Source organism: Tursiops truncatus, chromosome 3 (genome assembly GCF_011762595.2).
Source record: "Tursiops truncatus isolate mTurTru1 chromosome 3, mTurTru1.mat.Y, whole genome shotgun sequence".
In the NCBI taxonomy this organism is placed as follows: domain Eukaryota; kingdom Metazoa; phylum Chordata; class Mammalia; order Artiodactyla; family Delphinidae; genus Tursiops; species Tursiops truncatus.
In genome coordinates, this window is record NC_047036.1 from 27,419,636 (window position 1) to 27,437,421 (window position 17,786).

The 17,786-nt window shown below is 40.5% G+C and overlaps 1 long non-coding RNA gene across 1 annotated transcript in view; it reads right to left on the bottom strand.

The window, feature by feature from the left end:
* Positions 1-17,786, bottom strand: part of LOC109549142 (uncharacterized) — a 295,166-nt gene that overhangs the window by 248,521 nt on the left and 28,859 nt on the right. Inside the window, exons 3-4 of the long non-coding RNA XR_004525758.2 lie at positions 13,549-13,599; positions 3,683-3,834 (exon numbers count right to left, since the gene is read on the bottom strand). This is a non-coding gene — a long non-coding RNA (uncharacterized lncRNA). The remainder of the gene's footprint in view (positions 1-3,682; positions 3,835-13,548; positions 13,600-17,786) is intronic.

The following is a 17,786-nucleotide window of genomic DNA, read 5'->3' on the forward strand; positions in this document are numbered from 1 at the left end:
CTGGATAGAGGTCAAAGGAGGGAAAAGAGTATTAGTGATAATGGTGTTTTTTTGTTCTTATAATTCTGGCATCACTGGACAATGAAGAGGCCCTTCAGGTTAGCTGGGTTTGTCTACAACAGCCACAGCACCTATCCCCTGACTCTCTTCTAGAGCTACAACTATTCTCTTAAGGGCAAAACTGCTCCCTTCCCTGCCCAGTCAGTTTTAGGTGTACCAACTTCTCCCCACTGTTGCTAGCCCCAGGATGCTTCACTATTCCTTGTTACTTTCCCTTAAACTTATTAACACTTGTGTAAATCGTTCCTAAATTAAACTTTCCTCAATTGCTCCATCTGAGATCCGAGTGTATTTCCTACAGGGATTTGGACTGATACAACCTGAGCTCTAAACTCTCCTTGATGCTTTGGATCACTGAAAAAATAAAAGATGCCTTTTCATGCATACACATACATTCATTCCACAAATATTTATTGAGCTCCAATAGCGTGCCAGGCAGTGGGTTTACAATGGTAACTGATGTGGCCACTGCTCTCCTATAGCATAAAATACAGTATGGTAAATGACTTAAACAGATAATCACACTAACTAGTGGAAAACTACAATTGTGCCATGTGCTTTGAAGGGAGGTACATGGCCTGATGAGGACAAACAATAGGGGTCAATCCAGTCAGGGAGATCAGAAAAGGATTGCGTGAAAAAGGAAAACTTGAATAGATATCCACAAGACAAATAGGTGTTTATTGGGCATAAAAAGAAAGATCATTTCAGGCACAAGCTGATGGCCAATCAAGGCCAGTGTGGCTGGAACAGAGAAAGCAGGAGGGTGCCTGAGGAAATATGAAGCTGAACAGTCTTTACAGACCATATTGAAAATTTGTTTTTATCCTCCAGTTACAGTGTAGAGAGTGGATTAGAAGGCCACAGTGAACCGAACAAAGACCAGGTGGGAGTCTGTTACTGCAGCAGACAAAGTGAGAAGTGATCTAAATGGTGGTGGGAAAAATGGAGAGAAATTGATAGATCTGCCCCTTCCTGGGAGATTTCAGTGCTTGGTTCCTTATATATATTAATACAACCATCTAAGGGTAATGACTTCTCAATAAATGGAAAAATGCTACCTTCTCATTGTGGGATGGGGGTCAAGAAACATTGTTCTAGGTCTAAGCAAAAGGATGAAACTCAGCAATGCAGCCTATATGCAGGCTCAGGATATAAAAACTGTCCTCACGTTGACTTCCTGCCTTTCCCTCTAACAACTCTCACTGCTTAGAAAGTCCATGAGAGAGAGAAACCAGAGACCTGAGAGACCTAGAGAGACCTAGGTTCCCATCATGGCTCTTCCACTAACTGCGGACTACGAAATTAATTAATTTCTCTGATCTTTACATTCGTCTTCTGCAAAATGAGAACAATAAGTACTTCATAGGGTTGTTATAAGGATTAAATTGAGTAACGTATGTGTATACGTATGCCATAGAAAACCAAAACAAAGAAAACATTATATATTAGTAGGTCTTAGGTGTGGCAGATTTCAAGGTTGATTGACTCAGCAGTTTAATTAATTTCTTTCTGACTTTCTCTTCTGTCCCCTTTGATGTGTTAACTCTGTCTTGAGCTGGCTCCCCTCATGATCATAAATTAGAAGTATCACATTTAAAGAAAGAAACACTTAGAGGTAGAAAGGAATATCTTTTCCACTATTGCCTACTTAAATGTGAGAAACCTTTACCAAACAACCACAAACTTATATCTCATTAACTAAAACTAGAATAAAGATATGTGAAGGCAGGAATTTTTGTCTGTTTTGCTTACTGATGTATCCCCAACATTCAAAACAGTGGTTAGGACTTAATAACTATTTGTTGTCTGAATGGACCACATGCCTAACTTTAATCCAATCACTAGTAAGCAAAGTGGTATTGGCACTTTTCTGTAAAAGACAAAATAATGTCAATTTTAGGCTTTGTGGGCCACACACAATCTCTGTAGCATATTCTTCTTCTTTCAACCCTATAAAAATGTAAAAAATATTCTTAGCTCATGGTCCTCCAAAAACAGGCCAGGGACTAGACGGCTTGCAGGCTGTGGTTTGCTGACCCCTAGCTTAGACTAATCATGTGGGGTAAAATGGAGTCAAGCACCATGATCAGTAGAATATGTAAAGCACTCAGCAGGGTCCTCAACATGTAAAAAGCACTCAGTAAATATGTCCTGCCATTGTTTTTGATGATGCTATCATTTTCCTTATTCTTGTTATTCTAGGATAGCTGGACTCTAGAGACCTCTGCTCTGTGATAAACCTGCCATGGGGAGTTGAGTGCCTTTAACCCTGGACTAAAGCAGCATCTAGGGTAGGGACCATGTGAGCCACTGCACAGAAAGACATACTATATAAGAATAGGTAAAGATATAGAAAACAGTAAGTTAAGGGTCAAAAACCAAGATCCACAAAATCAGCAGAGAATGTGATAGGTGTTTCATGGTTGAGAAATGAGTTCTATTCCCAAACATTAGAAAATTCAAAGTTAAAGATGTAAAATAAGTTCCTTTACCATATGAGAGTCTTAAATAGACTAATAGGCAACAATCTCACCAAGGTAAAATCCTATGCATTATTTTCGGTATAACAGAACTTTTTTCCCCAGAGGTCATTGCTATGACATTTTTAAACATTGCTTTTAAGGTTTATAGCTGATCTGTCATCTCCATTGTTTTATATTATCTGATCTTCAACAGCAGCCCACTGAAGTGGGGGAAGAATGCTATCATTATTATTGCTAATCATTCCTGATATTAAAAATATTTAACAACCAATATGGTTTGGGACCAACCATACCTCCCTGAAATGGAGTGGATCCTTAATGCCCCCCCGCTGGGTCCCACATTAACTCTTTTGTTGCTCAATCATGGGAATATGGGGGGGATCTGAAAGGAGGGGGACAAATGGAATGGCTAGTCATCAAATAATACAGAAGGATTTCAATATTTTAATAAGCAGTATGGCTGTACCACTGTTTCTGAGGTGACTATCAGCCCTGCCTATTTTTGCCAAACAGGAAAAAAAATGGCTTTTCTAGGACTCTAAATCAGTAAATGGCAGAGCTTGGATTCAAAGTTAATCCTCAAAGATTTAAATCCTCTGCTGTTTTCTTTCTGCCATCCACTGTCTTTACTTTTGTGTTCTTTTTCACATCCTATGGATTACCTAGTCACTAATTCAGACCAGGGAAAAGAACACCAAATTTGGAGACAGTAGGTTTATGTCCAAGTCCTACTTCTGCTATTTATTAATTGTGAGACCTTGGGCAATTCACCTGATCCTACAAGACTATTTATTCACTGGGAAAATTATGGTAATCATGTCTGCATAGCAAGGCAGCTGAAGAAAAGCTTCGTACAATATTGAATGCTATTCAGATGTTAGCCACTCACACAATGTGCAGATTGGCAGTTTTCATCTTAAAAATCAGAATGTTGAACTGGAATTCTTCTTCCAGATGAGGAAACTCAGACTTCTGAGAGATTAAATTACTTGCCCAAGGTCACACAGCTAGTGATGATAGAGCCAGGGCTAATTTCAAAGATCTTGAATTCCAATTCAGGGCTTTCATCTGGGCAGTCTCCAAACTCACATCACAGGCTGCCTACAAAGATGGAAATGTGAATGATCTTAACTTACAGTCTCAGCACTGTTGGCAGGCCTTTGTCATCAGCTTCTTCCAGGTCTGCTTCTGGCCCAATATACAACTTCTTTAGTTCAGGGGACACCTTGCCAACTGCTAAGTCACTCTAGCAGCTCTGGGACTGCAAGTCATTTCAGCAGCTCTGGGCCTGGAAGAGTAGAAACTGGTGTTAATGACACTACTTCTGCTATAGATACAGCAAGCAGAAGACAGCATGGATAGGGACAGTACCTATCCTACTAGGGTCTGACTTTCAAGCCTCAACTACCATAGGCCAAAGGGGTCATGTTTGCTGGTGTAACAACTGAGAAGGAAGAGTTATTCTCAGCCTAGGAAGATTCAGCATGGGTTACCTCAAAAAGACAACCCTCGATGAAACTCGAATGGATATTCCCCATTCCCAAAACTCTAGGTAAGTTGAGTAAAGCAATGCAGTTTTGTGATATAAACCTGATTTTGAAGTAGGTAATTTTTGAATTCATAAACCAAGTTGTCCACTTACTAGCTCTGGTAGTTATTTGCATCACCCTCAAAATGTCTCACTCTGTCTTCCAGCACATGATAGGGCTCCATTTTCCTAGTATGCCTATATTTGTGTGGAGTCATGTGACTAATCCTGACCAATGCATTTTGAGAAAAAGGGCTGTATGTCACTCACAGGCCAACTTTTATTGCTGGTGTGACACTCTCTAGAGATATCTTTTCCTCTGGCACAGCAATATTTGTGATGGTTGCTGTTCTGTGGCCTGGATCCCTAAGGACGACAAGTGGGGCCCTCCAGCTGACTCAATAGGAACACATGAGACAAGCAAAAAATAAACCTTTGTGTTTTAAGTCACTGAGATATAAAGATTGTTTATTATCACAGCATAATCTAGCCTACCCAAGTTGATATGCTAGCTATATGATTTTTAGTAAGTTACTTAGCATTTCTGAGCATGAATTTCTGGTGTTTAAAATAAGGATACACACCTTTTCAGGGCTGGGAGGATGACCAAAGGTTCATGTAAAGTACCTCACAGCTCCCAGCACATATCTGGTACTCAAGCAATGTTAGCTATTTCTATTATCAAAATAGTCAGGGAGAAAAGCCAGGTGGAATCAAGATATCCTTAAGCAAACACACAGTTCACAGACTCTACTCAGCCAGTCACCTAGACACAGAGCTTTGGCAGCCAGGTCAGGCAGCTAGAGGGAGGCCCTTGAATGCCTCCAGTCATTCATTCATTCTTTCATTTTATAAATATACAGTAAGTACCTGCAATGTGATAATCACTGTTCTGTAAATATAACAGAAAAAAAAAAAGCCCCAGCTCTCATGGACTTTGCCTATACCACCTAATGCATTTGAATGGCTTGCTATCAATCAGGTTACCTAACTGTATCCTCAGAAAGAATAAGAAACCTGGAATCTGACTCTTTGCATTTTAGGGATTTTTTAACTACTTGGAAATATTTTCACATATATTAACAGATTTAATCCTCGCTGCACTCTTACAAACAGGAGAAGAAATTATTACTATATATATATTCATAAGTAGGGAAACTAAGGCTGGAAAAAGTTATTATTTTGTTTTTATTAGCATCCAGCTACTCAGTGGCACTGCCAGATCTAGAGTCTGCACTCTCAGATTCCTCATTCAGGGTCATTTTTTTTTTTTTAATCCCAGATTGACAATAAAAACCTGAATCACTGCTTTGTCCAAGGATACCCCTGGATAACACCTATATTAAAGTGCTGTAAGTGAAATATAAGATTGTTGTTCTATGACTATAATAATAATAATACTAAACCACAAATAGTATACTAGTCCAATACCAAATTCTGCCTACTAATGGATCAAATTTCAGGAAGTTCCTACTTCACAACTCCATGTGTGGACAGAGACCTAAGCACACATCTAATGTAGGCATTATTGCCACACTGGTGCAGTATGTAATAAGGAAAAACCAATGCAAATAGTATTTGGCTTTCCACATTTTTCATTTGAGTAAATGTCCTAGAAATCTAGGCCACACCTAGTCCCTCACCAACAGCTCAGTATTTCACTCTAAACCCATGCCTTGAAAATCCAATATATCAAGGATCAGTTCAAATGTCACCTCATTTATGAAATCTTCCTTGATTCCCCTATCAAAAATCACCTCCTATTAGCTTTGTTTGTATCTTAACCTGGTACCTACTATATCCTGAAGTTATATTCAGGATGGCAGTGAAACAGCCAGATTAAGCTGCTATTCCACATAGGGAAAAGATGGAAAATAAAATAAGAAATATAGATGGAGCGAATTAGGGAAGCCACCGCATGCTAGACTAAAAAGCTAGATTTTCCTCTATAGGCAAGAATAGCTGCTGGGAAACATACAGTATTTACAAAAGAGAAATAAAATCATATTATCACTTGTGCTACTAAAGGAAAGGGAAAAAATGCATTAGAAATCAGGGTTTGGATAATGTGAAATGATAATCTGAAGAGTTATTTTTGTCTTGGAGATGTTCTTAGATTTACATTTGACTAGTTAGATTTGGTTCAAATACGATAAACAAGTTTCAACTGAACACCTGAATCCTCGCACTTGAGAAACTGTCTCTGCAGGGCCATAATCTGTGAAATCTTGCAGGGATTCTCCTAGATCACTACTTTCATGGAGAATAGCCTCCACCTTCTCAGCAGATCAGAGAACTCTGGCTTTGGAAAGTGAATCCGCATTTACACAAGAAACCATTATAATCGCCAAGAGACCCTGGTTTTTCTTCAGTTGGTAAACACATCATTCATGGCAACTAACTAACACTTTATACCTTTTCCTAATTGGTGTGTGAAACTCTGAGGTGGTTTTACTTGTGTGTGTTTAAGACACACACACTGCTCTACATGAGTTGAGCGATGAGTGGTCAGGAACAGCCTTTCAGCATCTCCTAAGTAAAATCATCAGGACTCCTCTCCACCAGCACTGACTCCAACTCACCAACTGGACTTGGATGGCACCGGTTCAAGTCCCATCTCACAGGAAGCCTGTCCTGACAGTAGTTGTTGTCCCAAACCAACTCGATGCCACTAATCTGGCCAAATCTTTGCGGACCTGAACCCTTTTTTTTTTTTTTTTTTTTGCGGTATGCGGGCCTCTCACTGCTGTGGCCTCTCCCGTTGCGAAGCACAGGCTCCGGACGCGCAGGCCCAGTGGCCATGGCCCACGGGCCCAGCCGCTCCGCGGCATGTGGGATCTTCCCGGACCCGGGCACGAACCCGTGTCCCATGCATAGGCAGGCGGACCCTCAACCACTGCGCCACCAGGGAAGCCCCAACCTGAACCTTCTTGACGACGGCCTCCAGTTTGTTTTTTCTGCGCTTGTTCCCAGAATCACTTCCCGCTGAGCCCAGCAAAGGTCTCTCTAGCTCTCAGTCTTCCAGCACCTCTCTATGGTACATCCACGATACTATACACATGTATAATGAGCGCTACTAATTATCCCTTCTTCACTGCTCTTGATTCTTCCCAACTACTCTTAGTTATTAAGAACTAAGTGTAAGAACTATTAAGAACTTAGTTAGTAGGAAAACACCAGCCTTAGCTAAACTGCATTTTGCACGTTCCCTGTACAGTGCTCTTCAAACTTTTTGGATTACTTACTCCCCAAAAGATTGAAAGCTATCTACCCATTCACACATTTTTAAGTTGTCCTCTAAAATTTTTCACCAAAAATTTAAATAATTGCAAAGGGTGATATTTCCAGTGTATTGTAAATAATAACATTTAAAAACAAAACTATTGCATCCCTTTATAAATTTGTCCAATGAATTCTAAATACTACAGTGATTTGATACCGATCCATATGAAAATAGGTAAATGAACACTTCTTTAACATACGTTTACATTGTTGTTTTTCTTTTGTTATCAGAGAATGCCCCCGTAGAATTTATCTAAATGAACTATATCATTATGCTTTGTTGATCACCCTATCATAGTTCTCTCTAACAAAAAGATATATGTTATCTGCAATATGTATTTATGTTTTTAATTCCTTATACCCATAATTCTCTTATGTTTATAATTTCTTCTAGATTGAGTTAGGCATTAAAATTATTAGTAGTACACATCTGTTCCAAATAACATAAATATATTACAAAGTTTGATAATAATTATTCAACATAAAAAGTAAAATTTTACTAGACACATCTTTTAATAATATATAAACATAATATATTACATATAATATATTATACAGATATAATATATTTTACATATTTTACAAAATACCTCATAGGAAATGTAGGGCTAAAGTTGCAATAGGAAGACCATTAGAACTATGACAGTCTTTTACAAGATGAAGAAGACAGGACCAACCTCCTTGCTTTCTATAAAAGCTCTTCAGCCAGGCATCTGAAAACCTCTCACATTGGGCCTAAGCTTTCCTTTCTAGATTTTTCTTTCACAATTTCCTTTACAAAATGCTCCCCTCTGCCAACACATATTTTTCTAATTTCTGCTTTCTGTTTTACATGAGGTACCCTCTCCCCAGGCAACACAGTATAGTAAGATTTGGAAATGGTGAGAGGTATGCCTTTCTCTTGTCAAGCAGTAGAAAGATGATTTTAAAAGGAAAGTTTGAGAAAGGGAACTAGAATGACATCCACCCCAGGCTGATCAATTTTAGAAAAAAGTAAATATGGAGTTTTAGGATCTAGAGACAAATTCCCTAAATCTCTCTAAGCCCAGTCAACCCCTTAAAGAGTTTCTGGTTTCTGTGTACACTAGGAGTACAAGAAATCCAGTTTGCTGATAGCTGGTCTAAAGACTAGATATTTGGATTTCAAATGGCTCAACTGATGGGCATTTTCTGGATACAAAGTACAAATAAACAGGTAGAAAAGACAAATAGCATTTATTGAGTCTAGACTATGTGTCAGCCACTGGGCTAGGTGATTTCAGGTACACTAACTGATTTCTTTTTTAAAAAATATTTATGTATTTATTTGGTTGCGTGGGGTCTTAGTTGCCACAGGCAGGCTCCTTAGTTGAGGCACGCGGGCTCCCTAGTTGTGTCATGCAAACTGTTAGTTGTGGCATGCATGTGGTATCTGGTTCCCTGACCTGGGATTGAATCTGGGCCCCCTGCATTGGGAGTGCAGAGTTTATCCACTGTGCCACCAGGGAAGTCCCTAGACTAACTGATTTCAGTTCTTACATTAACTCTGATAGAAAGATGGAGTGTGTATGAGCTTCCTCCACAACCTGGCATGCAAATATTATCACACTCTTTTATTTATTTAAAATCAAATTCGGTTCAGCCCCACCTGAGATGGCTAAAAATCATCCACCATTTGATTCCCTCTTGACTCTCCGCAGCAATCCCCCACTTCCAAACAAAGCTCTGGGTTGTGGTGGCCTTGGGGGAGAGGGATGCCTAATCTAAAAAGAAACTTAATTCCCTTAGGGACCAGGGAGCACAGAACACAAAGACCTGGATATAGAGAGTGAGGAGCATGGCAGGGAGAAGGAAAATTACCTTTCAAATTTCCCAACTTTCTATAACATTGAAACAAGGCAAGATAACAGGTACACCTCAGTAAAAATTTCCAGTGGCATAGTTACTCTTATCTATATTTTAGAAGTGAGAAAACTGAAATTCAAGGAGTGTAAACAAGTTGCCTAAGGCAAAGAGACAGCGAGGAATGGTTTTTCAGTGGATATTTGTGGCTAGACCTATAAGTGGAACACTGAAGCCTTGGTGGGATTTGTTGCTCAAAGACAGGCTATAAATGAGATTCTTGTGTGTCAGGTGCTATCCACTTTTCTTGCTTCCTCCATTGACATCTGTGCTTTTGATTGGCAGCAAAGTCCCTTGATCCCACTGGGGTAATTCCAGTGGAAAACTTAACAGCTAAGTGGCATATTTACTGGGCATCTTTCATGGCAGTCCCTTTTGCCAGCCTACTGAGGGATTCCTGGGAAATTCTGGTCTGCCGTGCTTCCACCAAACAGAGGATATGGAAAAGAGACAGTCCAAAATTTGACATACAGATGATGGAGCCAATAATTAATTGAGATATCCGTTTCTTTAAACCCCAAATCCAGACATTTCCTTTGTGATTCTATCAGTGTTCACACAGTACAAACAACATGAAATGAAAGATCATTTCGTGAAAGATCGTTTACCTTTTTACCCTCTCCCTGAACTTAGGGTGCATCCCTCAGAGAATAGTCCAGGTTCAATGTTGAGTCAACACTTGGCTTGACTGTCTTCTACTCAGCCCCTCACCATAACCAGAGGGAAATATTCTAATGCTGCAGAAGTCAGTCTTTCTAAGATTTAAGACATTCAGTACATAGTTCTTGAGAGAAAAATCTCATCAGTGACTTCCTTTCTATTATTTCAATTCAAAATGTATTTTTAAACCATTTATATCTGCTTGATGCCATAAGATATATAAAAATAAAATACTTGCAATAGAGTTAGGGGTCTAAAATGTGTAAGAGGAACAACTGAGTTTCTCAGCAGCAGAGACAGAGTTTTCACTCTGTAATCCTGGAGCCTGGCCTGATGAGTGGTACTCTGAAAGTGCCTAATGAGTGTGAAATGAATTGAATCAGAGTAAATCTAAATAAGTCAAATATAAGGAGATGAGTGGAACCAAGAAATAAAAGATAGTCTGACGACCAAGTTAGAGAAGGCCTTAGGGATGGGGCAAGCCTGGTCTTGAGGGACAGGTAGGTGCTCAGTACAGAGAGGGTATTTTATATCAAGCAAAAAGCAGAAATTAGAAAAATGTGTGTTTTCAGAAGAGGAGAGAACTTTGTAAAGGAAATTGTGAAAGAAAAATCTAGAAAGAGAAGTTTAGGAAGTTTGGGGAAGTTTTCAAATCCCTGGCTAAAGAGTCAGGCCTTTCTTCTATATGCTGAAGAGTCTTTCTAGAAAGCAGAGGTGTTGCTACTACCTCTGCACCTCGTAAAAGACTGTCGTACCTCTGATAGCCTTCCCATTGTAACTTCAGCCCTACATTTACTACAAGGTATTCTGTAAAATATGTAATAAAAAACTTTGTCACTAAGGTTAGGAAGCAGATAGGCAGGTGTTTGTGTGTGTGTGTTTACTTAGGAGGGAAGTTTCAGAGTTATTGCAAAGAATCAGAGAATCCACATTTACAAACTGTACTATCTGTAAAATACACAAATAACACCTCACAGATACGAGTATCACTATTTTCAAAATATATATATATATATAGTTGGTATTAAAAAATATAAATTAGTCTAAACATGTGACAATCTAGAATAACTCTTCAGTTAGTTCCTCAGTTTGATACAGCTAATATCATGTAAGGCTCTGTGAGTACTTTGTGATTAGAGAGAAGTGTTCAACCTCAGGAATCTTGAGAACCACTGTACTGAGGAAAATTCTTCAACGTGCGATCTCATGGGTCATCATAATCCCAGTATATGAATACACACGTTGTAAAGAAGCAAACTCCCCTTCTCTGAAATTGTCAATGCAGGGATTATCTTTGCAAGAAGAGGTAGCCAGACCTGTCAGCCCCAAATCTTCTAGTTCAGGATCCATCTTCTACTCAAGGAAAGCAGGTAAAGAATAATTGGGTAATTATTGGATAATTGTCGCACAAGTTAATAGGAGACAGAAAAGTGAGAGGGGACATGAGCTCCACCACTGTGACAGGTTGACTGCACTAATGGCCCTGATTTTTCACCTGTCCAGGCCCTAGAACTCTGGTCATGTGATTTGCTTTGCCAAATAGGATGTTAGTAGATATGACACATGTAGAGATTTCAAGATCACTTATATGCTTCTGCTTGTTGCTCTTGCCCTCTGCCATGCCATGAGATGGGCATGCCTAGGCTAGCATGCTGTAGGATGAGCAAAAAGTGAAAGCAAAAAAAATTCCCAGTCATTCCAGCAGAGGTCATCCTCTATCAGCCAATAACCAGCCAAACTCCAGACATGTGAGCAAGCCTAACCAAGACGACAGAGCCACATAGCCATCCCAGAGCTGGCCACAAGAGTGAGACCAGCTAAAATAAGCCAAGTCCAGATGACATTAGCTTTACCCCACAGACCCACGTGCAAAAACAAATGTTTACTATTGTATGTCAATGAGGTTTTGTGGTTGTTTATTATGCAGTATTAGTGTGGCAACAGATTACTGAAACTACCACTTACCAGTTCTGTAACCATCAGCTATAAAGTGGAGATGTAAAGGTACTGACTTTCAAGGACTGGCACGAGCATTAATTGAGACAATATGCATGGAGTTCTTAACACTGTGTTTGGCACCTAGCCTGTACCCCACAAGTGTTTAACAGTGTATGGAGAGCAAGAAAGTAAGAGTGGGAATGAGAGAGAGAGACAGAGAAAGGGAGGCAGGGAGAGAGAATGAATTACTGCTACCCCCATCACTCTGACCTCAAGGGGCATTCCTGCTTTTTGACTCAAATGGCATAGCAGAGCCAAGATCAAGTTTAAGCATTTAAATAAAACTTTTGCTGCAGGTTCTCTGATCACCAAAGGAAAACAGAGTAATATGACTCAAGATAATCTATCTTCCAGAATATCTCCAGCTGTGTCTTCCAAAATATCTTCTGCGGGAGTGTCTCTTGGTGTGCCCCTTCTGACTCCAGATAAAAGTAAAAAATCTTTCCTCAGTACTCGGTAAGGCCCTCAAGCCCATCTCAAAGTCCAGGCTCACAAAGAAGCAGACTTAAAAGGAGCAGGTGTTGTCTCCCTGTCTAAGAGCTGCCTCCAGAAAATTAGGAGAATCAATGTCCGGTCAGAAGAGTGATCCCTTCCACAGATGTTGTACTCAAAGACCCATCCCCCTTTAGAGGGGGACCCCATTACCTAGTCATGGTAGAGTAGCCTTAACAAAACAACCATGTCAGAACACAGTACAATAGTTCATACACCTGTACAAGATGTACAAGCAGGCAGGGGGCATTGGGGAGATGAGTCCACAGATAAAAGAGAAAACAATGCTCATGGAGCCTTTGTTCATTACATCTTCTACCTGCAATGCCAGGTCCCTTCTCTCCCTCCCATTTCCACTGTTCAAATTCCAGCTGGTACTTCAAGGCCATCTCATATGGTCTTGTCTCTGAAGTTTTCTCTGACTGTCATCCCAGTTCAAACTTCCGTAGGCATTTGTCCATAGAATAATCACATAGAAGAGGGGGGAAATATAATTTTGACAGTCAGAATCCCAGCTATGCCACTCATTCTCAATAGAACCTTAGGCAAGTTGCTTACTCCATCTGAGTCTCCGTTTCCTCTTCTAAAAATTGAGATGGGGGCTCCCCTGGTAGCACAGTGGCTAAGAATCCACCTGCCAATGCAGGGGACACAGGTTAGAGCCCTGGTCCAGGAAGCTCCCACATGTGTGGAGCAACTAAGGCCATGCGCCACAACTACTGAGCCTGCGCTCTAGAGCCTGTGCTCCACACCAAAGAGAAGCCACCACGATGAGAAGCCCACACACCGCAACTAAGAGTAGCCCCTGCTCACTGCAACTAGAGAAAGCCCGTGAGCAGCAATGAAGACCCAACACAGCCAAAAGTAATAAATAAATAAATAAATTTATTTAAAAAAAAAATTGAGATGGTAATAGCACCTACCTTGAACAATGAGGAAGTTTTCTATTAAAGTACTTGGTACAGTCTGGCATATAGTAGATATTATTATTATCATTGAAATAATTATCTTGTAGTATGTGGAGTACTAGCATAATATCTGGCACACAGTAGTGAAATATTTTTTTTTTATTACTGAAGCATTTCATAGCCTATATTTTCTACTTTTCCTCTAAGGATTCTTAATTCACACTAAGGACCTCTTTTGTAGTTAGTCACTTACCCATTTTATGAGTCTAAACTCTTGAAGGCACGTTATTCCAAAACACCTTATCTGTGGAGGGCAGAGAAATTTGAGGTATTCATAGTTTAGTGTTATTTGCTCTCTGGTCAGCAATTGCTAACCTCCCTCCTAATGAAAAAAATACCACCCTTAAATGCAAGTCCAGCTGTGCTGCTCTGCAGGGGTAACTGAACTCTTGGAGGGACATGTGGTCTCTTTTTCCCTTAGCAACCAGGAAGAATCTAAATTAATGTATCAAATCTCCAGCATTCCCTAGGCAGCCAGACACACAGACAGCCTGGAGAGAGGGACTGTCATTAAATGAGTTGTGACTAAGAAAACAAGAACTTCTTCCCACATTAATAAATATGGCAAATCCCAGCCTGGGTGCCTAGGTTCTGGGCAGAAATTGCTTTAGAATTTTTTTTCCAGTGAGTCATAATCGTCATGGTCCTAACACCTGTCACTAGAAAAAGAAAAAAATCAGTGTAATCACCAGAGCAGTTGCCTCAGGAATACATTCTTTTAGTAATTTGGTTGGAGGAAGTTCAAGAATGCAAGTGATGGGTTAGTTTCAAATGCAGAGTGACCGGAGTTGCCCTAAGTGCTGAGCTCTCTGAATTTAAGGGCAAGTGGGGGAGGAAAGAGAAGTTATAGTATTATTAACAGCACAAAATCAAGTTATTGAAGATTCATTCAGTAATGAGTAAAATCAGCTCGGATACCAATCCTTCTAGTCCACATGAAAATATGAAAAAAAAAATTATTAGATTCCCCAACCAAGCAATTAGTAATGGGGTTGGCCTGATAAAAAGATAAGAATTAATGGCCTAAAGAACGATGGTCTGGGATTACACCCACCTTTTAAAATAAAGCCAGATGAAAAGATGACTAAGCAGGGGAAGGGTGTTTAGGTGGTAGGGTAGAGCTTACAGTTGATAGCACACTGGTGGCAATATTATTTTCTTGTTGTCCATGTTATTAAATTCCTTAAAGGTCCCGTAGGCCATCTAGATGAAACTAAAACCACAAACCAGTGTAGTCATCTTGTTCCTAGACCACCAACAATGAAATTCCTGTTGCTAATGGTCAATTTCCTTGAAATCATTTTAGCAAATCGAATTCTAATAAAGAGCCTCCAGTTTTGATGTTGGCCAGCTTTCAAGCCCTACCCCTCCTACTGCCTCTTTTTGTCCCACACCAGAGCAAGCCATAACAGGGTACACACACTCTCTCCCTTGGCACCAACAGACTATTCAAACCACACAAATGTTGGCCAGAGATAACACTTATCCTGGCCCTATCCCCTAACCCTAATAAATAAAAACCAAAGTTACTCGTTTCTCCTTTCACTCAAACATTCCACACACGCCTGAGTACCAGGCCTATCCTTTCCCAGGAAGAAAAGACATAAAAACATACAGATTTGAAAGGAAACATAAAACTGTCTTTCTTTGAAGATGGCATGATTATATAAAATCCTAAGGAATCTACATGAAAGGAACAGGAAGTAATATGTGAGTTTAGCAAACTGGCAGCATACAAGATCAGTATAAAAATCAATTGTATTTCTATCAACTAGCAGCAATTGTAAATGGAAATTATTTTTTAATTATCATTTACAGTAATATCAGATCCATAAAATTCTTAGGTATAAACATAACAAAATATATGTCATGACCTGCACATAGAAAACTATAAAGCATTGCTGAGAAAATTTAAAAGACATAAAGAAATTGAGAGATATACCATGCTCATGGATCTGAATATTCAATAACTCAATATTAAGATGTCAATTGTTTCTAAATTAATTTATAGATTCAATGAAATCCCAATCAAAAATCCCAGTTGACAAGCTGATCCTCAAATGTATATAGACATACAAAGGAAATAAACTAGCCAAAATCCTTTTGAAAAAAGAACAAAGTTAATTTCATAACTTACTATAATGCTACAGTAAAAAAGAAAGAATGATACTGGCATACAGTTAAATATATAGATCAAAGGAACAGAATTTAAAATCTATAACAGATAAATTTATTCTATAAATATAAAGTATATATATACATCCAATTTATTTTCAATCAGTTGGATTGAAACAATGTTCCAAGGCAATTCAGTGAGGAAAAGGAAATCTTTCCAACAAATCATGCTGAAATAACTGATTATCAAAAAAGAAAAGAGAAACCTCTCAACTCTTACATTCTCCACTATGTAAAAATTAACTTGAAATGGATCACAGAACCAAATATAGTTTTAGTAAGAGCTAAAACTATAAAATTTCCAGAAGAAATCATAAAAGAAAAATCTTAGTGACTTTGGTTAGGCAAAGTTTTCTTAAATTGGATACAAAAAGCACAAAATATTTAAAAATTGAATCCCATCAAAATTTAAAACTTTTGCTCTTCCAAAGACACTGTTAAGAAAATGAAAAGGCAATCCATAGGCTATTACATGAAAATATTTGTAAAACATATATCCATTGAAGGACTTTTTATATTTTTTAAATCCCTTAAAATTCATTAAGAAGGAAACAACAACAACAAAAAGAGCAAATGTTTTGAACAGACACTTCACCAAAGGAGATATATGGATGGCAAAACAGTCTCAACATCATTAGTCATCAGGGAAATGTAAATTAAAACCATAATCGAATACTACCAGTCATACTCTAGAACTCTGGAATTTCTAAAATCAAAAAGACTGCCAATGCCAAAGGGTTGGCAAGAATGTGCGGCAACTGAAATGCTCATAAATTTAGATTTCTTAAAGAGTTAAGCATAAATCCACTTCAGTTTTAGTCAGAAACTGGCTGAGGTAGAATCCAGGGCCTAAGCATTTTAAAGTCTAGTTAGTCAGAAGCCAGGTAGGGTCTAAATCCACTTCAGTTTTAGTCAGAAAGTGGCAGAGGTACAATGCAGGGCCCAAGCATTTAAAGCCTAGTTATTCAGAAGCCGGTGAGGGCCAAAATCCATTCAGTTTTAGGCAGAAACTTGCTGAGGTAGAATCCAGGGCCTAAGCATTTTAAAGCCTAGTTATTCAGAAGAGGGGGGCTTCTGGGAAGACGGCGGAAGAGTAAGACGCGGAGATCACCTTCCTCCCCACAGATACACCAGAAACACATCTACACGTGGGACAACTCCTACAGAACACCTACTGAACGCTGGCAGAAGACCTCAGACCTCCCAAAAGGCAAGAAACTCCCCACGTACCTGGGTAGGGAAAAAGAGAAAAGAATAAACAGAGACAAAAGAATAGGGACGGGACCTGCACCAGTGGGAGGGAGCTGTGAAGGAGGAAATACTAGGAAGCCACATACTAGGAAGCCCCTTCGCGGGCGGAGACTGCGGATGGCGGAGGGGAAGCTTCGGAGCCGCGGAGGAGAGCACAGCAACAGGGGTGCGGAGGGCAAAGCGGGGAGATTCCCGCACAGAGGATCAGGGCCGAGCGGCACTCACCAGCCTGAGAGGCTTGTCTGCTCACCCGCCGGGGCGGGCGGGGCTGGGAGCTGAGGTTCGGGCTTCGGTCGGAGCGCAGGGAGAGGACTGGGGTTGGCGGCGTGAACACAGCCTGCAGGGTGTTAGTGCGCCACGGCTAGCCGGGAGGGAGTCCGAGAAAAGTCTGCACCTGCCAAAGAGGCAAGAGACGTTTTCTTCCCTCTTTGTTTCCTGGTGCGCGAGGAGAGGGGATTAAGAGCGCTGCTTCAAGGAGCTCTAGAGACGGGCGCGAGCCGCGGCTAAAAGCACGGACCCCAGAGACGGGCATGAGACGCTAAGGCTGCTGCTGCCGCCACCAAGAAGCCTGTGTGCGAGCACAGGTCACTCGCCACACTCCCCTTCCGGGGAGTCTGTGCAGCCCGCCACTCCCACGGTCCCGGGATCCAGGGACAACTCCCCCGGGAGAACGCACGGTGCGCCTCAGGCTGGTGCAACGTCACGCAGGCGTCTGCCGCCGCAGGCCCGCCCTGCACGCAGTGCCTCTCCCTCCCCCTGGCCTGAGTGAGCCAGAGCCCCCGAATCAGCGGCTCCTTTAACCCCGTCCTGTCTGAGCGAAGAGCAGACGCCCTCCGGCGACCTACACGCAGGGGCGGGGCCAAATCCAAAGCTGAGCCCCTGGGAGCTGTGAGAACAAAGAAGAGAAAAGGAAATCTCTCCCAGCAGCCTCAGAAGCAGCGGATTAAAGCTCCACAATCAACTTGATGTACCTGCATCTGTGGAATACCTGAATAGACAACGAAT